Source organism: Corvus cornix, chromosome 6 (assembly GCF_000738735.6).
Source record: "Corvus cornix cornix isolate S_Up_H32 chromosome 6, ASM73873v5, whole genome shotgun sequence".
NCBI classification, from domain to species: domain Eukaryota; kingdom Metazoa; phylum Chordata; class Aves; order Passeriformes; family Corvidae; genus Corvus; species Corvus cornix.
The window spans coordinates 24,866,369-24,891,179 of record NC_046336.1 but is presented as its reverse complement, the minus strand read 5'-3'; the positions used below and the strand labels follow the sequence as shown (position 1 = coordinate 24,891,179).

The 24,811-nt window shown below is 36.7% G+C and overlaps 1 long non-coding RNA gene across 1 annotated transcript; it reads right to left on the bottom strand.

Moving 5' to 3' along the window:
- Positions 1-1,333: 1,333 nt before the first annotated feature.
- Positions 1,334-23,266, bottom strand: LOC109144755. Its single transcript, XR_002045693.3, has 3 exons — positions 23,170-23,266; positions 11,204-11,458; positions 1,334-1,412 (listed from the first exon to the last, which is right to left on the bottom strand). It is a non-coding gene; the product is annotated as an uncharacterized LOC109144755 (long non-coding RNA).
- Between the last annotated feature and the right edge of the window lie 1,545 nt (positions 23,267-24,811).

Sequence of the window (24,811 nt, the reverse complement as noted above, 5' to 3'; positions counted from 1 at the left end):
AACACCTACCCACATACACATGTGTTTATGAAATCATAATGAAGGTAAGATTTCCCTTGCTGCCATAAACTAGCATGGACACACAGATATTGAATACTTCCAAGATAAGAATGTTTGAACTAGAACCACATTATCATCCTGGAAAGTACATCTTATGGAAACTGCTACTGCGTGATTAACTAGTGTCTAAATCCCCGCAGGGAAGCAAAACAGTTATTCTCAACCATAGTGCAGTTACTGTATTTGTATTAATGGGAGGGAAGAAGAGGACAATCTGCAGAGCCTTCCACAATAAAAAACATACCCCAACAAATTAAGTGCACTTTTGTTGCTCTCTCAAAAGCTGTAAAATTCCTGCTCTGGACACTGCAAGACACAAAAGCAAGACTAACTCTACTTTTGCTTTTAGCACTGCATTCACAAAGCAGCAATACCAAATTGGGGGAAATCGGAACACTGAGACGCACACAGCTGGGTAACTGTCTAGACAAACCCTGGAGGGGCAAAGCAGATACTTACAGGATGAAAAGAAACTACCAAGGAATGGTATTTATACTATTTGTATCCATGTCCATGAATACTTTGTTTACAAGCCAAAAGGAGCCAGTGAAAACCATGGCCCAGAGCACTGGTCCTCAGTCTCTCTGCGTTGTGACTGGAAAATTCAATGGCAATTGCAGAGCTATTTAAAGCATATAGTCCATACAAATAAAAGACAAACAGCATTTCAACATAGCAGGTGGTCCACTATCAACTCTGATGTATAACTGTTTCAACACAGCTGCTTATTACTTATTTGTAAAGAAATACCTTATTAATAGAGAATGAGAATAATGGATAAAGATGTGCATATAAATTTAGCCTACATGGAGCTAGGTCGCTACAATTTAAAACTGCATTTGATGTAATTTAATTACAAATATTGATTAAAATGAAGCCAGCTCACTGGAAGGATGATGATAATAGGCTAATAATAACAATTGATTTGCTTTGATAAATGAACCAAAAAGCGAGCTGAAGGTACTTAGATTTTGACCTATTTAAGGCCCACATTCCCTTTTCTCCTTTGCTTTATTGAATTTCTGAGATTTATTCAAAATATTATTAGAATGATACATCTGAAAAACACATAATTCATAGGAAGATTTGACAACTGCTGCTTCTATGATGGCCAATTTTGAAATGCAGAGTTGTTGGATCCCCCCCTCACTCCACTCCAGCTTTACTGAATTACATGTAGTGTGTGAGCAGCAGCAATAGTAATTAAAAATAATGAGGCCTGCTAGGTCTGCTAATTCTATTATCTTTATAGCATCAGGCTTCAAGCAACTCACCAGCAAAACAGCCCAGATGAGAAATCTCTTCAGAAGGTTCAGTGGTTGTTTACAATGCAACAGGATAACCTTTTCAGCCTGGAAATAAATTTAAAAAATCAGAAAACAAAGTCTAAAGCAGACATTAGTGGACATGATTCAAGAAAAAGTAAGGGTTAACTAATTAATATTCGGCATAAAAGTATGCTCTTTTTTTTTCTTCCCAGAAGAAAACCTGAGGTAACTGAATAAGGTGCTGTAACATTCATTTTATTTTGTTATTGCTTTGCAGAAACTCTAATTTCTTCATGGAATAAAATGAAGAGCAGAAAGTTGCATATGCTGACTTTCTGTGCCCTATTTATTCTGTGTAAAACCCACAAAAGCTACCTTCGGCTTCAGTGGAACTGACAACATTATTCTAACTTGCAGAGTGCTAAGAAGTGGAATGAAACGTAGGTCTAAACTAGGACTGTAAAACAGTAGGCCCTTTGTTTCTCCAAAACTATTAAACACAGAATTCTATTTTATTGCTGCTACACTCTGATACTGTCTCTGAGCAGTAGGAGATGTTTTTTGCAGCTCACTAACACTTAATTCTTTACATGACGAATGAGGCAGCAGAATTTTGGTTCCCAGGTTTAACATTTGCAAAACAACTTTCAGAAGATGATTAAATGTTGTGCAATCTTCCTGTTTCTGCAGGCAATCAAAATCAATAGCCTCCTGGAAAACTGGGAATAGGCACCCTCCAACTCCAGAGCCTCATTCAACAGCTCATTTGTGTTCACTCCATCACCAGCTCTCAAGTAACATCTTCCTCCACTGAGACTGGAGACACATTTACAGTATTAGAGGTGAAATGCTCACTTGTGTGTGTGCACACAGGGGGAGGGGGTGAAGAGCTTAAAGTACCAATATTTTTGGTGCCCTATATCACTTGACCTCACTACAAGCATCCTCAAACCTCCTTTGAATCATGAAGGTGACCGATGTCACTAAGACATTTAAAAAGTAGCTATTTAAGGTGATGATCCCAGTGAGTCACAGTTTGAGCCCATGGAAACCACTCATTATTTCCCTAAATGTTTCCCAAAAACTTGATCCTGTTGCAGCAGAGTTTAGAAGGTAATCCAAACTGGCAGGCACTGCTGTAGCAGATATTTCTTGCAGACATAGGGTGGGTAATAAAATTCAAATTAAAAACATTGAAGAAATAGAACTTGTATTTTCATGAAAATCTAAGAAGACTGAAGTTTTTTAAACTTACTTATTTTAAATGGAACTGGGAATAGAAATACAAAAAGATAAATTTCCTCACGTACATATTCATTATGCAAAATAATGCCATTGATACTAGATACCATTTATTTTTGAAATTTAAATGGCAAAATCAAAACCCCAAAATGTACTGCAAAACAGATGTGGGGTTTTTTCTAATTTTGTGACACCACTCTCATTTATTTGGAATATTTCAACCAGCTTCAAGTCTTTCCACAAATTACTCTAAAAAATATTTTAGGATTTGGGTTGTTTCAAAGATTTATTTCTTAACAATAAGGAGTTTGTATCTTTTTATTGTATGTTTTTCTTCTAAGGTATTTTTAGGATAATAACAGAGCATACCTAACAATTCTGAAAATCATGCACTTACTTCAACAGCCAAAAATATAGAGAACTTATTTTTCAGGGGCATATTTGTACTCCTGGATCAAGAAGATATGCAGCTAAATTGAGTACAAGGTTGCTTAATTAAGGGATTAGTAACAAATGCCTGCAACCCTATCCATTTTAACACAATAAAAATAGCAAAAGAAACCAAAAATAAGATCAAAATGTAAATACTTGCATGAGAAATAATAAAAAAAAAGAAAACCACCCACTTTACTGTTTAATATACTTTTCCCAAATTTCTTTTTTGTATTTCCCACAGCAACAGAAATATCCAAATAATAATGCAAATTATATTTTTTTCAATAAACAACGGCCCTTGCATCACTTGTTTTCTCCATGATTTGCTACTATTCTTTCAATGTGTATACCTTATAATTCCAGTATTTCTATAAAATCAGCACATTCTATACCACATCTGCTTGGTACATAAAATATATGCACAATCCCTTCAGAAAATGTGCCTATCTACCTCTGTTGTTTTGCGTTCCACCTGAGGACTCCTCATGAAAAGGTAACAGCAATACCAAAGGTCAGAGACCAACAAAAGAAATTGAGAAACCTCTCTTACATATTTCTATTAAATAGATAATCAAAATTGTGAAATTCAGCACAAATGGAAGCAAGAAGGAGTACTGCCAATTTGAGGCTGGTAATTAATCCTCTGGAATCTGTGCATCCCTTGCTAAAAGCAGCTGGAACTGAAGGGGAACTGCAGGAGATGCTCACAAATAATTTTGGCATCCAGCAAACACAGTATCATGAGATTTCCAGCTACCAAGACTCTTGACCCCACTTCTTTCAGAAGTGCAAAACCATGTTTTCCTGGGGCCTGGGCAGAAATCCACTACCCATTCTATCTTATATCCCCAGTTATCAAATGTGGATGCTATTTTAGGACGTGTTCACACAAGAATCTTCACATGGTTCTCCACACATCTTTATATAAACGTGGACTTTGTTTCCATCTGTTGGGAAAAAACCCAGGCTGGCCTTGGTTGTCACGTGCAAAAGAGCAAAGACAACTCAGCACTATGTGTTTCAAACATCTTAGCAGAGTGAGCCAAGTTCAAACAGAGACTTAATAAATAAAGAATAAAGATCAAAGCATTGGACATGGAAGCAGAATCCTCAATGATTTTAGTGGCAGTTTTGAAGAGAGCCTAAGTTGAGACCTGCTATGCATTTGGCTTAGCAGTGATTGTTGTTTACCATCTCATTTTTTTATCCTCAATACCCTCTTCCAGCTGTCTCATATATCATGCTCATAATTGCTGTGGATTGGAGAACACCATTCTGTGGCCTGAGTGGAAATGGAAAGCTTAGGAGGAAAGTCACAGAAAATTACACTGGTTAGCATTAGTCAGAGTCCAGGGCAGCACTGGCAGAGAAATGCAAGGAAATATGAAGTTGTTTTTCAGCTGAATGCTGGAGAGTTCTGTATGGAATCACAGGGAAGACACTCAGGGAAAAATGTATTAAAAACCAGCAGCATGTTCCGAAGAGAAGCAGCAGCCCATCCCTGCTTCCTTTCTGGGATTCACAATGGAGCACTAGAACTCCTAAAGGAAAAATTCAGTAACTTCAGATATAACCACTGAATAAACACATAAACAATGTCAATGGAATAAAAAAAAAGGGGGGGGGGGTTGGGGAAAGCAATAGACCCATCTGAATATGTGGATTTAAGCACCAGAAGCAATCAAATCGTACTAGTGCAAGAAAAGAGCATGTAGAGAAAAGAGAAGGAAATGTATGACTCCAGTGAAACAGATTGCATATCCACTCTCATTGGGAACTTTCATAACAATCACTTGCATTGTTGTTACTTTTAATTAAATGCATATTAACACAATGATAATAAAAGGCTTTTGTGAGATAGAAGCAAAATGACAGAGTACTCAACATGGTTAGTATTTAAGCAAAGCATAAAAGTAATAATTAGGAAGTTGATTATAAAGTTATCTTAATCAAACACCATTATAAGCTGCCATGCAGAATGTGGCCTTACCATCTGTTCCCAGTTCTTTACTCTTACCTTGGGCTGAAACTAATGACCACACCACCGTAATGTGGCTGGATCAGGAGCCTGATCCAAGCAAAAACTGGCCGAGTAAGAAGGATTGGTTCTCAGGCTGGGTGAAGTCCCTCGTTCTACATTCAGGCCATAATCACCCAGACACTTACAGGGAACACAGGAGGAAGGGGGTGAGCAGCTGGCAGTGACAGAGAGGGAGTGTGGGACTGTCTCTTGCAACAATACTACAGAGCTACACCGAACAGAGCTGGCTGTGTAACCTCGGCCTGGGCACCTGGTCTTCTCCAAAGTACAACCAGACAAATAGGACTGTGAAACAGGTCCTGACAAACACAACATGCTCCAACATACATGCATCAACTGTGCATCCTAAAGCACTTCTCAAACCCACAGGGACAACTTCTGTCTCTATCAGCAGAAAAGGCAAAACCAGTCTTCAAATCTGTGATAGAATTATAGACAGAGGAAATGACTAGGCAAGAACAATTAACGCATTTCTCAATTATGCCTTGATAGAAGTTCATTCCCTGCACACACTATCTACTTACTTTCCAGATGGAAATAGATTAAATTAATTGGGTTAAGCATGTTTTGCTAATGGTGTTGCAGAAAGGGTATCCACAGATCTCCAGTGAACAGGTACATCAGCAATGCAAGTGAACCACCTTGGCAAAGACCTACAGAAAGATCCACTTTTCTAGATACTTATTGCTTACATCTCTTTCATGCAAAGAACAGAAAAGGAATATTTTTCTTAATGGCAACAGCTTCTCAAAATCTCCTGACTTAAGACTATAGCCAAACTTTCCCACTATTATCAGCCTCACAAAGTCACATTTTTTCGCTTAGATATGGAGAGTCTCAGCTTTGCAAACAGAGTGCTATTATAATTGTTTCCTGGTTCTTATTAGTTGAAATTTTAATTTGCTGAGATTACATATGCCAGAAATGGTCGTTCTTCTAAAAGTAGTTGTATACTTATTGCCCAAATCCTATGCTAATAGCTCAAAAATATATGCAGTTATGGGAGTCACACTGAAGACAAAGGTAGAAAGAACATCCAGGTTCCAGTTTAGTCTCCACCATTGCCCAAAAATATTTAGCAAGGATCCTTTCGAGTGGGTCATCAGGAGGCATTCATAAAGTGGAAAATAAATCAAAATATCATTGACAAGTGTTTCCTATTGGCTCTAAGACTAGGAGCAGGATTTCTCTGAACATACGCCTAAAATGTTTTTTTTGAAGCTGAGGAGATTGGAATTGGCTTCTTTATGTGTGACGGATGTATCTGCATGTCTCAGAGTTTGAGATCTGGTTAACAGCATTAAAGCTTATTTGTTCAATCTAAATGACTATCTTGTTGAAATAGCTCTGCCACTGAGATAAGTAGATACTGGAGCTAGCCTTTCAAGGCAAAGTTTGCCCTGAAATATAATAATGACTATTTCGTCTCATCTTTGTATCCTAGTGGCCTAAATATATACTATTTGCAAAAATAAAAGTAGTATCACAAATACATTTGCTACACTACTTGGTAAAAATTACCTGCTGTATCTCAAACTAAACACTTTAATCCAACTTCAACATAAACATGGAAATCATAAAGACCTCTACTCGTGTCCTTTACCTTAGCAGACCTTTCAAATCTTACAGAATCTTACAAGATTCCCTATCTGAACAAGTAGAACAAACACTGCCATTAATGTATAGTGAGCTACCAGAAGATGGGAGATGAAAGTGCTTCTGAAGGTCACCTGCACAAATGACAAGAAATTCCACTGATCCCCCTGGCGAGTGTCCACTGCTGAGGGCACCATTCTGGCCCCGGCTTGGCGTAACTGGGTTATGACTATGCCAGTCATTTCCTCCTCCCTCCTGTTCAGTCCTACTCTTCCCATTTGCTGTCACTGGCACACACACATAACCATGCCAAGAACCTGATTCAGCTGAAAATATTGCTGGGGAGGAAGAGAAGCTGGGACAATGAGGGTCAACAGGAGCTGCCTGCAATTAGATTGGCTTAAACTAAACTTGAAACAACACCCTTAGAACTCAAAGAGGCTATTCCTCTTTGTATCTATCAAGATGTGCAGAGAGTCAGCTACCCCATTTAATTGCATAGGCATAGCTAAAAGCTATGAATGAGAAAGGAAGGAGATAGCCTTGTCTGAAACTTTATAATGCAACCTGGTGCACTGTAGACATAATAAAATTATTTGCTAAGCCAGTCCACACATTAGAAGACCAGCTGCCTAGTGTCTAACTATGAAATTACTCTGCAAATGAAAAGCAGGAATAAAGAGTAGCCAAATGGAAAAATACTTCCTGACCCAGCCAAAGAAAATAACTTACAACAGTTTCCCAGCATGGAGAAAGGAAAAAGGGTACATGCAGAGCACTAGGATGTAGAAACTGAACTTCAGGGTAGTCAGAAAATAATCAGATATTTGAATGGGTATTTCAAAGACCCGCCCAAAGTTATCTGGGAGAAATAGAGCTAGACCTGTCATATAGTTTAATGACAGAGAATATTAAGTATCTAAAGTCTGACATGTTAGAACAAGCAACTGATATGGCATCAACATTTACATTAAAGTGAAATCATCTGCCTCTCCATATCGCTTTTCATTCAGTGACCCCAAGTTCTTTACCTATCACATATAACTGTTGCAAAATAAGGTGATTTCTCTGAAGTCAGTAAAAGGACTATTTTATAATGTTAGTCCACTCCTAAATGGAACTTAGAGCATTTTATAGGCATGGAAATAGCCACAAATTTGCCCCATCACGTATCAAAGGCAGGCCCTGAGGTATCATTCCTTCCCCAGTGAAATGAATCACACAAAATCGTGTTGGCCTTCCCTCATGTTTTTCACCATAGGAGTTACATTCTCAGCAAGTTTAAACTACCTTAACTTCAATTAACTTAATGGATCTATATCAATTTATTCCCACAAATAATGTACCTTGAGTATTCTGGTGTACCATCTAGCTGTAACTAAGGGAATTCAATTCTAATTATTACCCTCCTTTTTTTTCCTCCCCAAAAAACCCTTAGTTTTATACTTTTGCCCAAAACAGCTGTGGGACTACAGTAAGTAAAAAGAAGTGCCTGCCTTCTTAATCTTGTCATCACACAGCTAATTAAAAACACATATCCTTTTTGGAGGCCCAGGCCCTGGAAAAACACAAGTTTTGGCAGCCTTGTCCTGGTCGCTAGTATATGTTTTTTTCATGTTATGCAGGTTTGGATTGGAAGTGTTCTGCACACGAGAGCACCAAGAGACATATTTTCTGCAGATAGAGAGAGCTGAGAGTGTAATTTGCACTGTACTGCCTGCACTGTGCTCCTAACAAGAAAATGCTGCTAATATAAAAATTGTATACCTAACTACCATCAGGTTTTTTATGTTTTTTCAAAAATTCTAAGAATTTCATAGAAGCCTCCTTCTTTCACATGCACCCTAAATATATATAGACTGACATAATCAGATTGGAGACTACAGATGTCTGGTGACCCACTGGTTCTTTTGGATAGCACAAGTGAAATAAGCATTACTGAGCATTGTCCCAGAGTCACCCAGGGAAATCAAGAAAAAATTCCAATATTTTAAGATCACAGCAGAGGTAAGAATGGAAGACAATTCCCCCAAACTTCTATCCTGCACCTCAAACTTCGGAGAGAGCTGTGTATTTTTAAAAAGGGATGTGGAGTTTCAAAGGAACTGCTACACTGGAATTGGTGATGACTTCCTCAGATAAGGATCCAGCTCTCCCTAACTTTCAGTTACTCAATTTGTCAGGCTTTTTCATTGCTTAAGTTTCATGAGATATGTAAAGTTCAAGCCTTGGCTTTTAATGTGAACACTGAAAACTTTATACCTGAAGAGCAAGGCGATTTCAGTCACTTGGTAGGTGGTAATCTTTTCTCTGGTACAATTCATAAAAAATTTCATTCACAGAAATAAAAATAGAAACCTTTACTACATTTTATGTGATAAAGAAAAATACAAGCACACTGAAGTATTAAGCTCATTCTTATCTGTGCCTATTTTGTCAAAATAAGAGTGCTAAGCCTTCTTATCTACACAAATTATAGGATTGTAGAATTTGCCTGTGACGGTCACACACCACCTATCATTTAGCACCATAAACCAATTCAGCAGGTTATTTGGATTTTCTGTGTAACAAAAAAATTATGTTAGAGCACTCTTGGTAATGAAATAGATGCTACTATCAAAGACTGTGACTACATATGAAGGCACATGTTCCCAGGACTAGACAGAACAGAATACTGAGAAGCAGTAAAAGAGCTATTTAGAACGCAGTGATAAAAATTGCCTTCTATTTGCTAATACAAGCAGGTGATATCCATTTCCCATGGCATATAGTGTTTCTTTTCCCTCTTCCACTTATAAGCCAGGGAAAACATTGACCAAAAAAAAAAGCTATATCAAAAAAAAGTGCAGCTGTGCACAAGAAAAAAATATATTCTTACACATATATATGTATATATATAGAGAGAGAGACACATTCACCTTTTGACTACTTGAGACACTTTCCTGAACATTTGGTAACCACATCTATTGCAAAGCAGGAAACAGAGAGAAAATCTTCTCTTACAAAGTGAAATGCAATGAAAATGAGCTGTCTAAGCTCAGATGAAGGTTGCACAATCCAAAACTGACTCAATTTACTTCTACATTTAACAAATTTAATCAACACCCTGTCACCAACTGACTTTTTGAGAAGACTTCTGAGATTTAATGAGCTCAACTTAAAGCTGTCGTTGGACAGTATGGACATGAGAATTAGTCAAGACTTCAGCAAAACAAAAAATTACAGAAAACACTGTTAGGCAAAAAATGGACTCAAATTTATCTTAGAATATGATGCTCTCTGAATAGAAAGCAATAAAGCATTAAATTTTGCCAGTCCTACTGAAAAATTGCCAAATACAGATATTAATGTAAACAATTAATATAAGTTTTTAAAGAAAATATATATTAATTTATTCCTTAATTTTTATTCATATTCTCTAAAATTCTAGAGAACACAAGCAAACTTGCAAACAAAAAAGTACATTTTATCCAACAAGATCAGAGAAGAGGTGGAGGGAATTTCACAAACAAATTCATAGCTGTCTCCTTAGGAACATATTTTTATGCACCAGAAATGTCCTACTTCACTTGTTAATGAACTCAAAATTTACACTTTTCTGAAATGCTTCCAAGTACCTCAGATTTTTTGCAATGCTGGTTCAAAAGAATAAAGCATTCTTGTTATTTTTATTCAGAGGAAAGACAAAATACCACATTTGAGAAGATTCTATTCTTAACAAATGAAACAACTGAAAAATGCAACTGTAGGATATTCCATCACAAAATTTTTACTGGGATAGAAGTGATTACGGCCCTTCAATAGGAAGAGAATTAATATTAAAAACTCCAGAGAAATTCAAAGAAAAAGGCCTGCAAAATTGAAAAGTATTGAAATTAGGATGACTGATGCAGAATATAATATCCAGTTTACAAGTTAAAAGTAAGAAATACGACCATTTTAAGAGCTGTCTGTTTGAGTAACCACAGCATATGGGAATCCAATCACTAAACCAGCCCTGCTATAAACTGAGGAAACTCTAAGCAAAGGAAGAGTCACCTAGCCAGAGTATTCAGTGTAAGCAGAAGAGGATGGAAACAGAAGGACCAATATGGAGCTGTAGGGCATTGCAGTACTCTCATACTTTCTAGAAAATTGATTACAGTAATAATTGGTTGTTTTGGTTGATATTACGGAAGGAAATTTTGCAGTACTCGACTAATTTTCACTCATCTGAGCTGCCAACTGCCTGTATGGCCGCCATTCAGTATTAATGCAGTTTTAGCCCAGGGGTTTCATTTCTGAATTTCTGTTTGGATAGTCTCAGATGTGGTGAGAATGTCAGTATGCTAAAGTTTCTGTTGAAAGGCTTTTTATACACATATATGAGAGCTTGAGTGTTTGTGACTGCAAGCAGAGTACTATTCAGTGCCACACTAACATAGATAAAATTCATGACTTGAAAAGTTCAGAACTTTTTTTCTTTCTTATCTGTTAGCAATGCAAAACACTAATAACAGAGTTCATAATTCTGGAAAAACTTATATTAAAGCCAACCAGGCAGAGCTACAGCATCACTCACCTCTGTCCAGCACTCAGTGGCCTGGCTCTTGTCACTCCCACTGCGGTGGGAGCACATGCACCAGCTTGTCACTGTGTACTGGGCTCCTCTGAAGGCTGAACTCCACAGCATCAGGCAGGAGGCTGTTGGCACTCTGAAGCTGTAGCAGGAACCAATACAGCTGTTAGGCACTGTTTAACAGGCTTTTTAGTACAAGTGTGCTGAATGACAGTTCTCAGCCTGCTTTCACCTCCTCTCCCCTGCTTTCCTCATCTCCTAGAAAAAGGAACCAGAAGAAAAAGAGGAAAGCAGTAAGGTTCAGCACATGGTAGCTGATATTCCACCACTGACACTAAACTGGGACTTCCAAATGGTGCCTCTGTTCTTTACCTGCAAAGTCCCTATGAAACTGCCAAGGCATGAAACTAATGCCAACCTGAAGAGCAACATTTTCCCTTTCCTTTTCTAATTCAAAACAACTACTAAACCAAGCTGCACATGGAATTATTAGATCAGAAGTGTGCAAACTGCGCCTGTGTGTTAAGGAGTTCACACTGTCACTGTCAGAGCATGGGCATGAAAATGCAAGATTTGGGCAAACACCTGAAAGTCTCCTTCAATAATAACAAAGGATTTTTATCCAGATATGTAGTATCCCCACACATAAACCTACAAGAGCAGCTTTTATTTAGAAAGGTTCTTTTTAAAAATGACTTATCATCACTTTCTTGAATGTATTCTAAGTTTTGCAACATCTTGAGAGATTGATTACTGATTAATTCTGCTGACCTGTTTAAAGCACACATTCCCAAATACTGCCAACAAACATTCCAATAACTTGATTCAGGAGGGCAAAACCTGTATATACCAAAATTGATCCTTCCAAGAAAACAAAAGAAAGAGGCAGCTTTGTTTTAAATGGTAGAAAGCTTCATCCTGCAGACTCTTTTCTACGGATATTAGGCAACAGATTTTCTATTTACAGCTCATGATAATTTATGTCTCATTGACACTGTAAAGGGAAAATCGCCACAGAATCAAATCCACACTAATGGGCAGCAAGAGGAGACTGTTTTAATCCTCTCTAGCTTTGTTTTTCCACTGCTCTACAGTTTCTCTGCACCCTCCATGTAACAGAAAGAAATCATTAAATTCCTAGTGAGAGCATTAACTGTCTTCTATTTTCCAAGGTGAGTATGTTGGTTGAGAAAGCAATTGGGAGGATTTAAAGACTTGCTCTAAACTGCAGAACAGGTGAAGGGCTAGTGGCCAGAACCAGATACAAACTCAGCAAGCTGAGTAGGAGTAGGCCCAGCTCAGAAACCTGGGAAGTAACTTAAATGACAGGGACAGGGCTCCTGCTCCTGGGTCTTTAGAAGACTTGTGCTTTTCCAGTGAGGTTGTTTCACAATCCCCCAAACACAGGTAAGTTTTTCAATTGCATCTTTTCAAATACTGTGTGCTTCCAGTGTAAGCAACTGATATTTCTTCCTTGCATCAGTAAAAAATGAGCATACATTATTTACACAAAAACAGTGATCAGACTCAAAAAGATGACAGTGAGAACAAAAATGTGAACATAATATGTATTATGTGCAGACTCGAAGCTCATCACCTGAGACTTCAGATGACTAAGACTTTAACAGAGGACTTAATACCTTCCTAAAACTCTAGGAAGAGACCTTGTAAATATATCTGGTACAGATGGAATGGAAAACAGAGCCAGTCTCAATGACTAGCAAGCAAGTCAAAAACCAGTCAGAAATAAAATAAGTACACAGTGAAATTACTTTAGGAGAAAGCTTAATAGATTTATTATTTAGTCACTCAACATGAGGCTGAGCACTGTCCAAGGGAAACAAGGCAGAGACATAAACTGCTACTTCAGTTTAAGTGGAAATCCTAACCACCCCTCTGGCTAATGCTTTGCACATATGTTGATGTCAATAACAAATTTCAAAACAAATCCTCTGTTGGGTTACAAAAATGCTGTGAAGACAGTACACAATCAGCTGTTCTTCCTACTGGAGCACCAAAATCAGTAACAGAGACTGAACTAATTTAAAATCACACTCAACACTGTAATGCTCATATATACAACCAGACACATCTGGGGTTTTTTTAATCAATTGTGACTAAACAAGGCAACATTGAAAGATATTGGAACAGGGAGTCCTTTCTCAAAAATGGAGCCACAAAATAATTTGAAATCACATTAGTATTAGTTTCTAAAATTTAATTAAATTAATTTAAAATTCAATGTCATGCAATTGAAACTTTAAACCAATTGGCCAAATCATTTGCAAGGAGTAAGTTAAATCAAAAAAAGTGTTGGAGAAACAGCTCAGAATGATAAAGATTCATGAATAACTTAAATATTTACCATGGAAAGTAACACAATCAAAGAGGAAGCTACTTGAGTAAACAATCAAGATTAGGAACAAAATGCTGAAATAAATGTTTCTTGAAAAAGTGAAACAGCAACACTCCAGGCTTTTATGCTCTGAAAGAAAGAAAACAGTTTTCCTATTCACAGGTTTTAGGAGAAGTTATTTTGCTTTCTTAAATGTAAGAGATGGGCAAAAAAAGAGACTTAACACTTTGGAGCTAATTCATCTCCTTGGTAGAGCTGGTACTGAAAGTTCTGAAATGTTTTCATTAAAAACAAAGTTAAAAAACACCTTCTACTGGTATTCAAAGTATGAACTATTCAAAGTGTGGACACACACCTCTGTATAACTTACAACTTCATTGCCCCAAAAAGTGTTACTGCAAGAGCATAATGTTTGATAAAAGCAGTACAAGAAATAGATTTCTCAATAAATTCTTTAAAAATTCTGAAAAAAAATATGGCATGTCTCTGTCCTAATGATGCCATGGTGTGCAGCCTAGAGACTCTCATCAGACTCTCTGTTTTTCCAAATGGAGCAGATACACATGAACCAGTCATGTCCTGTCCAAAATAGGAGCATTCTTCCTTGTGTCCTGTATTACTAATGGCTGTGAACAGTGCTAACAAGCACCTGCAGTAGGGTGTAAAGTTAGTTCTAAATGTGTGTCTCTGGGCCCTAATCAGTGAGTTGCAGAGGGCAACTGGTGCTTAATGTCTCATCTCCCAATGACAGCTCAGCACGAGCAGTATCAGAGCCACTGCTAAACTGTTTATCATTAAACCATCATGCTCCAGTCTCAGCTTACAAAATAGAAGTGCTCTTCCGTACAGGGAGGAGGAAAACAGAAAAATATTGACAACACTGGCAGGTCCTTTAACACATATGAATGAGAGAAAACACTCATTTAAAATAAGTTCTAAAAAATTAATCCAGTTGGCTGAAGGTATAACACCAAAAAAAGAAAAAGATTTGTAGGGAGTAGACAGACTACTACTAGAGCAAGCTCTGGATAACTTCTCTTTAAAGCTGATTTGTCCAAATAATCTTACACTAAGCTTTCCCTCACTGGTTAGTATAAATGTCTAAAGCACTGGGAAGAAGCATGAAGCCATAAATAAGTAAGTGAGATTTAACCAATAAGACGTGACACACAAATAATTTCTGGACCATTAATGAATGTCTCAGGTGTATTGTAAAGCATGGGGCCAAAGGTCTAGATTGTCTTATCTTTCTCATAAAACAGGAATCATGAAAAGTGCGGGAGGAGGACATCAGGGAAGAGTCATACTTCTATGTTTCCAGATGGATGCCATGGTTAAAATATGGCTCACAGCCACGATGAAAGCTGTATTTTTGGTCAAGGACTAATTAATTTCTTGGATAGGAAAGGTGACTGTATCTTGGGTTAGGTTTAAATGTAAAGGTTTACCTTTCACCAGTCACTAAATTAATTTATAACTTACACTCTCTGGCAGGGGAATTTGAAAGCTTTCCACTCTCAAATTTACCAACGAACCGGAGAGCAACCTAAACTATTTGGAGAGACATCTACGGGAACTAGGAGCTGACAACCTTCTACAAAGCTGTGCTGAGTTTCTTGGGATAAGAAGGAGCAGGAAGATGCCAGTCCCCAACAGCAGGACTTTCTGGAGCCCCATGAAGCATTTTGAATATCTATATAGTCGCTATCTGCATCTTTTTCTCAATAGTCATCTGTCACCAGGTTTTGTGAGCTGATCTTTTTTGTTCTTGTATTTACACAGAGTGTGTCCCCTCTGCACGTTCACTACCTGCAGGGACAACTTTCACACCTCTCCCTTGGAGTTAAAGCACAAAGGTGGGGTGTTTGCATTACATCGTTACAGCAGCTTACAGCTTCAACATTACAATCAAAATCTAAAAGAAACCTTAAAACTATCCTCCAGTTTCAAAACCTCAGGCAGATTGACTCTTATTTCAGTGGTGCAAATTAACAGTAAGTGCAGGGAGAAAAAAACAGTTCTCCTTTTATTTGAGCAACATAATAGTTTGCCCATCTCAACGTCCATATTACAGAGTAAATACATTACACAATTTTTATTTACCATTCTAATATGGATAGTGATTAGATATAGCACACGATCAGAATTATCAATTTCTCTTTAGAACAAAAAAAAGAATTACAGCTTATACTAAATTTTTAACTAAAAAAAGTAAAAACCTTTATATATAATTCAATCCTCAAAGCATCCAAATTCCTGAGATGGTCTGTTAGAGTGCTACCATGTTCATTATATATCAAGGGTAATTTAGTTTGACAGCAATAACGTTTAATTTCTGGTAAGTGACTTGTTTCTCCTAGCTATGTAGCAGTAAAGAGCTGTGAGAAAACCCTGAAAGTAAAATTTATTCGTATATGTTTTGCTTTAGTTTCAGGTACAACAAACTACCCAAAGGATTTTATCAGACACTTTAATCTCAATATTGATTAGGGAAGATGAAGGAATTTGTTGAACTTGTTGTTTTTTAATTGATTTTCTACCACATGGACATTATGGCTTCCCATTTATTGGCTGTCACAGGTACTGATCAACAAAGGAATACTTAGATGTAATGAGCCAACCAATCTCCATAGGCACAGGGAAAAAGCCAGAAAGTTAGCCTCAGTCCTCAGACAATTCTCAGGGTTACCTTTAAGCATTATTAAATAGACAACTAAAAGAAAATGTGACTAATCCTTATGCTGATGTCTTTGTAGGTAGCAAGCCTTGTATTATCAAACATACCCATTCCAGAAGAGAACAAAAAATCCCACATCTAGTGAAGAACTTTGTGCTTTCAATTCCGTGTTTCCTTTCATGTCCTATTGAAGCAATAGTTTACTACTAACCAGTAACTCTGGTTCACTTAAAATACTGTTGGAGTATCTTGGAGGGTAAAGCAGCTTGGGAAAATGTTACATTCATCATAGGTTTTTTCATCTACTAAATCAGTATTTGGTATTTCTAAACATTTGCTAGTCTTTAAAGCAACAAAATAGTTAAAAATGCAGTGCTGACACCAGGCTGGACTGAAAAATTTCCCAGCAAATCACCCAGCAGAAGTCTGCAGGGATTTGCAGCACACCATGATGTCACACACAGCAGCTGTATGGAAGGGAGCTCTGTTGAAAGGCCGCTGACAACACACGAGACACACGAGGGAGGTTTTTTCTGACTTGCTTGCTAATCCTCCTTCTCACAGCTGACAGCCCTGACACCTCAGACAAGGCTGAAAATTAACTGTCCTTATAAAACAAATGAACAAGAGTCTCATAAAGTTGAACAGGCTTTGGGCTTATGAATTCTGCTGGCTGGCAACTCATCTTTGAGTAAGGGTCTCAAGAACTTTTCTTAAAACACAGCTTTTCTAAGAACTTGTGTCCTTTTTGTGAATTTTTCAACAGAGGTTACAGGTCTTTTGTTTCCCATTCTCATGAAAAAAGTCATCTGCTAAACAGCTTAGGTCTTAAAATGCCTGAAAGCAGAATGAACACACACATTCTTCTTCTAAAAGCCCCAGCTCATTTTAGGATTATTTTAATTAGGGTTGAATTTTCCTATTTTGATAAAGAAAAAAATATTTCTAACCAGTGTTCACAGACTGAAAGTAACTGCACTTTTGCCAGAGCCTTTTAAAATGAAAACAGCAAAACCAGCAGAAATGTGGGTAGACAAGTGACCTCATAAGAAGGGTTGCTGGTGAGTGTTCTGCCACAGAACAAAAGCTACACATGTGTTGTAAGAAATGTGTTTTTACAAATTGTGTGGAAGTTGTCCTGGAGGTACCAGAGGGCAGAGGAAAGAGGTTGCTGGCTAATGAACCATGGAATTACGAAAGGTGAAAATGAAAGAGGCATATCAGGTTAATAACCATTTGTGCAATAGCTGTACAGAGTTACCAATTTTTCTCAGACTGTTTTAAGTGTCTGAACCTAGTGGGTTCCTATGTCTTCCCTTGAGATTCAGTCCCACTGTCTAATAAAACTTCCTGTCAGGAAACTTTTTGTGATGTTCAACCTAAATTTCTCTTTTCTCAACAGCAATACATTATTCCAGGTTATAAACCCTTCTTTTGCAAGAAGATAAATTATTGTTAATTTTTAATGTTTATCCTTCACAAAAAGTTATTAACCATTATGTTCTTAACTCTCTTGTCAGTCGGCCAAGCTTTAAACATACAGACCTCATAAATCAGATATAGTGCTAGATTTTTTTCTATGCTGTCCCTGAAATTACATTATGTTATTTAATGCTGAGATTCCCATACAAGGGGGAAGGTAAGCAGGTGGCTTGTAGACTACTTTCTTCCCAAATAATATTATTTATTCCTTAAGCAAAAATTGGTGTTTGGCTAGAAAAAAAGAAAAAAAACCCCACAGCTGCTCTATCAGGATTCTGGTTTCTCAATTCTGCTTTAAACCTAAGAAATACTTGACTTCCTCCTAGTTTATAGCAATAATTAAATTACAGTGGCCCTTCCACTGGATGACATAAATAACAATTGCCTGCTAGAATTTCAGTCTTTAGTCCTTCTGAGCTTTCTTGGTGTTGCTGGCATAACTGGAATACAAATAGCTGTAAAATGTTGTAGGTGTGTACACTGCATAAACAGTCAAAACAACTATTATTACTGTATTAAGTATATGTGCAAGTCTTGGCAGGGGCTAAAAATCCAGCACACAAACACAGGCTTAACTGAAAAACTCTCAGAACTGATCCACTACTGCAAGTGCAGTTTCATGGAACTAGATTTCTGTATTTTTGTATGTTCTTTCCCAATATTCTTTCAAACCCAAATTCAAATCACATTCTATCACAATATTTTAGTGCCTAATTCCTGTCATAATTTGGGCCCAGGTTGAGATAGATCATTTTGAAGCAGCAAATAAAAATGTATTTAATTTGCAAAGCAATTTTTCTTCACCAGTTTCATTAATATCATTGAAAGATACAGCTAGATATGCTTTTAATTTTTTTTCTTCTCATATATCTGCTGAGAGTCAAGACAAAGTATAAGGGGAAAAAACACCACCAAAAACCATATGCATTTATTATTGCTCAGTAACAACCACACAGAAGACCAATAGACAAAAATTTGGAGTAAGTTTGACCCAGCTGGAAAGGGAAAGGATCTTTTCTCTACAGACCAGGTGCTGTCTTATTTTTTTTTTTAATGCTGCAAACAGGATACTTAGCCATCAGTATTTTTCAGTATGACTCTTTCTATGACTGTTTTCCAAATCTTTACCTTATTTCCCAATAGACTTATAGTATTACATAGCAATTTCATATTGTATGTAGGACTATGGAAGTAATGAAAGAACAAGCATCACTGCAATTACCTAAAAAAGGGTCATAAATAGAAGTGACAATGAGAAAGGTAATGGGTTCCTTCACCTGCCATGAAAACGAACCTGGCTTTACCTAAAACACTTTCAGGGTCAAAAGGCTCTGCAGTTTTAGTTAGTTCCCACAAAGAGGAAGAAAAAAAGCACACTGCTTGCATTAAATCTAAACAACAATGAATTTGCAGTGGAAATCTGAAACAATGACAAAAGAAGATATTAGGAAATATTTAGTTTGGTCACCTTTACAAGAGAAATCTGTATACAAACTTAACAATGAAGAGGATTAAATGGAAGCTTATTTAAGGTCTCTTTCTGTCAATACCATTGACTCAAAATATACTTTCCTTTTACTTCACTCTTCTATCTCTCATTCTAACACTACTTTACTGAGACCCAAAGACATTCTAATTTACATTTAGCTAATATTAACTTTCTTGGTAGTTGGAAGCATTTATGCAGTAGAGAGGAAACAGAAAGCATATGTAAGCATCTGAACAGCTTCCAGTTCTTTTACCTTCTGTACTTCATGCTCTTTCTATACAAACACACGCTTAAATATCATCTTTTTACAATTAATAATCTCTGGTTTAAAGACCTCATGTCATCACAAAGGCCAAATTAGCAGCAGCTAGAGCCAATTTGGATCATCAGGTTTAGGTGAACTTAGAATAAACTAGTTTTAATGATAGGTGAAAATGCCTCGGAGTTTGAATACACATTATCTAGTGATGTCCATATGTGTAATGGAGAAATGCATACAATAGTATAAATATATTTAAAATGTTAAGTTCAATATTTAACTGAATGTGGGAGAAAAGGTGCCATTATTGCTCATTTTAATGGAAAGGATTGTTTGCTTACCAGATTACACGTACACGATGAAACTGTGAAAATCAGCAGTAGAATACCAAGGCCATGTTTACTGTATTTCTTCAACAAATCCGTAGGGACACATTTCTTGCCCTGTCTCTGGGAGAGCTCAGGCCAAGGCTGAATGCTGACCATCCTATAGATGCACTCTCAGAAACAAGCAAGCTGGAAGCCAGCAAGAGTTCACAAACTTGCAGGACAGATACAGGCCAAATTTCTCCCTCTCAGGACAAGTAAGCTCATTGCTGTTGTTGGCTGTTAGTGTACCAGTGACTACCACCTCCCCTTTTAAATTAGAATACACTCACAAGAATTCTCAGTCAAATGTCTGAAGAGTAAAGCAGGGGCCAGAAAAATAATTCTAACCACACTTAACCCTAAATCCAATAGTAATTAAGACCTAACTGGGGGGTTTTTACCTTCTTTTTGACACACTCTATTGACCATTATTCATCTCCATGGCTCACTGAAAGAACTCAGTAGGCTGCTGAGTAAAGCTGGAAGACCATTCTTTTCTTCCAGTCCTGCAGCATTAGAAGTGTCATTGTTACAGAGTTAAAAGTTACACGCTGTTATTTTTTGCATTGGAGAACACAATACAAAGGCCTGCTCCAAGCCCCATTGTACTTTCTGGGTTTGTATTCATCTGACATTATGCTACCTTGGATTCAGGCTTTACATTCATAAATATCAGAAGGCATTGCTGAAGAAGTAATGCATGTCAAGTGGCCTGCAATCCTTGAACAAAGCAGACCTTGCTCCCCCCATCATCATTATTCACCAGACATGGCAGAATGAAAGGCTGAAAGGATCAAAGAGCAGAGTACCAGCAGTATCTACTAATAATTGACAGCATAAGCAACACCACTAATCAAGGCCAGAATACAGGACTTCATAAAGGACAGACATTCAGGTTCCCTGGCTTAGCTGACATCATTTAAACTGAGACCAGTTGAGTAAAATGAAAGAAGGTGCTTTAAATATGAGGAATGTTTTACGTAAATAAGCAAGAGCAAAATTGCACCTGATAAAATTAAAAAGAAAACTAAACATGAATCAATTACAGCTAACATCATGATCTACTGAAATCTTCTGATTCTTCTTGCATAGCAGATAACTGTTACTCGTACACAGAAATACATAGTTTGGGCAAATCAATACTGCCTTTCAAATTTTAAATTTTAGATTTTTGCTTTCCTTTATGTTTCCTTTAAGTACAGCATGACAAAGTAGCAGTTCTCATCTCCCAAAAAAAGTAGGAAGAAAATGAATGAAATCCAGTGATACTGCCCTAAATTGTCAATGAAATGGTTGAGAGAAAAAGCTCTGGCTGCTGTCCTGACCAGTACCAACTTTCACAACCTCTTTTTCCAGAACTTAGGTGTGCTTGTCAATTTAACCATTTCTACAGAAGCAAAATCTCACTACATTTAACCTTCTAATTATTTGATACCCTAAGACAAAAATTCATTTACTTACGTTGTAGTCAGAATTCATTGCCTATAATGCTAAAGAGAAAATAGCTGAGTGACCAGAACTGTCTGATAATAAATCATAAAAGTTAGGCAACTATGAAAAATTGTGTTCTCTTTTTCCAAGAAACAAGCAAGTCATTTAGATATACTAACATTCTTTGAACTTGACCCAGAAAGTTTAGCTCTAGTGCAGAAATAATTTAGTTTCACCAGCTCATTCAAGCACTGACTTCTCTACCTGAAGTGCCAAGAATGTTTCCCAGCAATGAGTGCTAGACTGGCTGATTACACAGGGTGAACCTTGTGCTTCTTGCCTATGAACTAATGCACAGAGGTTAGCAAAAAACCCTGTATATTGAGTTAAGCCTTTAATCATCATCAAAATACCCACATTTTGCACTAAACCTTCTGAATAATACAGTCTGTTTTTCATTACTACAGCCAGTGTCCCCAAAGTCAGTTCTCACAACTGCAAAGCACTTGCAGATACAATTTAAGTATTTTTTACTAAATACAGTGGGGGTTAGGTTTCTATTCTGAAAAGCACTCCAAAGGAATTTCAGCTGGATGAACTAAAGAAAAATATTCCATGGTCTCAGTTTCAACCATATTGAATATTTAATCATTATGAACATATAAAATATAATTAAAGTTGAAAATATCTGAAGTCTTTAGACTACTATTTTTCACAGCCAGGGACAATAGACAGAGAATAATCTGTCATTTTCATGGTTGACCTGAAGGCTTTGTAGGAAGCTATGTTATGTTCTCAAACTTAGTTGAGGCCAATAATTGTTTACAATTATTCTACACAAGATAGTTGAAGATACTCTGATACAAAAAAAACCCCTGTAAAACAGAAGACAATAAAAAATGTTTAGACAAAAGCCAAACTGCCTGTTTCAAAGGAACCTGGCAGAAATGCTTTGACCTGATAGCAGCAGGAAGTATAACCATCAAAGACTCTTACAATTAAATATTTAGAATGATAAATGAATTATCATAATAAACACTTAGCATTCAGGTAGAAAATGACTAAGAAAACCACTTTTGCCCATTTGTGGTTTATTTGACAGAAGGTCAGCTTCTCTTTCAATGCAAGGCAGAACTCATTCTTTATATAATTCATTATCCATTGACAAAAAGGTTGATTGCATCAGGAATAAATGTGACCCATTTCCTTCAGAATCCCTACAATTCCTTTGCTTTTTTATTCAGAATACAACAAAATAGCTTTCCAAGCAGAAAAATGGAAGCAGTACTGTTATAATTTTACCAATTAGGGATCTATTTCAAACTAAAGGATTGTCACAAAAGTACGTGTTTCTCTGAGTAAACATCATGGCATTAGTAACAAAATTTTTTGTGTTCCTACTTCTTCAACAGGATCTGTGAAATCAAAGACGATTTAATTCCTTTCCTTATAATACTAAGGCTATCCAAGTCATTGATGTATAATCAGTGTTAATTGAAGCAGTTAACATTATATCCTCTAATTACTTTCCTGACACTTAGCCAAGTGAATTCCTAGTATTCTGTTTTCTCAGCCAGACTGTAGTTTACAATGAAATACTACTTCACTTTGCATTATTATATCTAAAGTTGTTAATGCAATTTAGGGAAAATGATATTTACATAACAGCAGCTTTGGACCAAATGAAACAGAAGGAACCGGACCTCGTCAACTCAGTTCATGCTCCCTGTACTATTTCTTTTGCAAAATAAGAAAACACGAGAAGTTAATATTTTCATATTCTATTAATGTTCTCTTCATGATAGTGTGCCTGGCACATCTGGTAAATGACCTAAGAAGTTTTACTATAACAACAAGTTCTTTTCTAAAAATTAGAGGCAAGATAAATCACATCTTGTAATACTCACAGTCAGATAATCTGTTCTACAACCAGCTGCCCTTCATGCAAGACATGGGTAGATACTGTCACCTGCAACCTGCTGCTTCTCCTGCACAATTCATGTATTTTCCATCATCCCTTCACATCCCGGGTAACTTCTGTGCAAATCAAACTAAATTAATTTCACTTGCCAAGTTCCAGCCCTTAACCTATTTTGTTACATCATCATACTGATATTTCAGTGGGAAAGAATTAAATAGAATAAGCAGCTTTGTTTGCCATTCATGTTACTACTTAATAGTAATACATTACTGTTTTGTAATAGCCTGATGATAAAAGAACCAGAAAAAATCCTTTGTTTTGTTATGTTTGATCTTCCACTCAAACTGAATTTAATTTAACAGTATAATAAGCCAACAGAAAATATTTTTCCCTAATTGAGATATACCATCTGCTCCAGTAATCAGCAAAACACATCTCAACTTATTTGGACATTTGATGCAAGCTTGTGTGCAACTGGCAACAGGAAATACGAACATGATTAGAATACAAAGTAATTTTTTGTCCTCGGAATATTTGTTTTACACATGCGTTCAGTGGAGCTACTTCTGTGAAAGCTAGTTGGTCCTCCTATTCTTCTACCCTAAATAAATTCTATAGGTACTGCATTCTCACAGAGTCTAAAATAGTGATTTTATCTGCTAGCCACTGACAAAAAATGAATTTAAATGCATTTTATACTGGAAAATATCTGAAACCAGTTATTTTTCACACATAATTGTCACACAGATTATCTCTGCTGATGACTTACAGAAAACTCCATTCTAAATTACCCCTTGTAGTTTGAAACTTTTTCTAATTTTTATAAATTCAAATGCTATGATTCAGTAAAAAATTTAAAATTTGAAAGTGAATTTGATAGTTTGAAACGAGACTCACTCCACATACTAAACCAAATGCGGTTCAAAGATGTGAGTTTGAGGTCCATACTATTTTAGGTTATATTAGCCTGTCAATACTGAGAGTATTTTGGTCCATGTGGAGCACTTGTTCCAGAAAGATAGTCTGCACCCTGGTGTGTTAGCTGTAAGAGGACTAAGTTTACAGAACAACCTGCATTTGAGATAGACAGGGACTTCTCTACCAGAGAATAATTTTAAAACTTAAGGCAAACTAACTGAAACAATAACATCAAAGAAGCAACTGCACCTAAATAAATCTTCCTTTGTATGAGGATTAACCTGCAATGAATCAATGACATTTTGTCTTAATCCCCTTGTGTACCTCTTACAAGATAAGGATTCTGTCTTGTAGGACAAGGATAAGACAAGATACCTAAATGTCATACAAAGAGAGTTTTCCCTTTGATGTTGTGTGAGCCACACATGGGACTTCCTCTTAAACAATTCAGGACTACCATCGACCAAGATAATCAATAGGGATTTTCTGGTTTATAAGACAGTTATAAAGCTTAAGGCTACTTTCTCAGGGAAATAGACATTTTAGCTCAATTGATTCATTTAATTATTTGAACTGGTTTGGGCATAAAGTTCTTATTTTGAACTTTATGTGATTTTGTTCCAGATTTACATTGAGAAAGGTTTTGGGTTTGTATAGTTAATTTTCATGTTATAGACATGAAAGAGGGACCAAAGGCTGACACTGTTTCT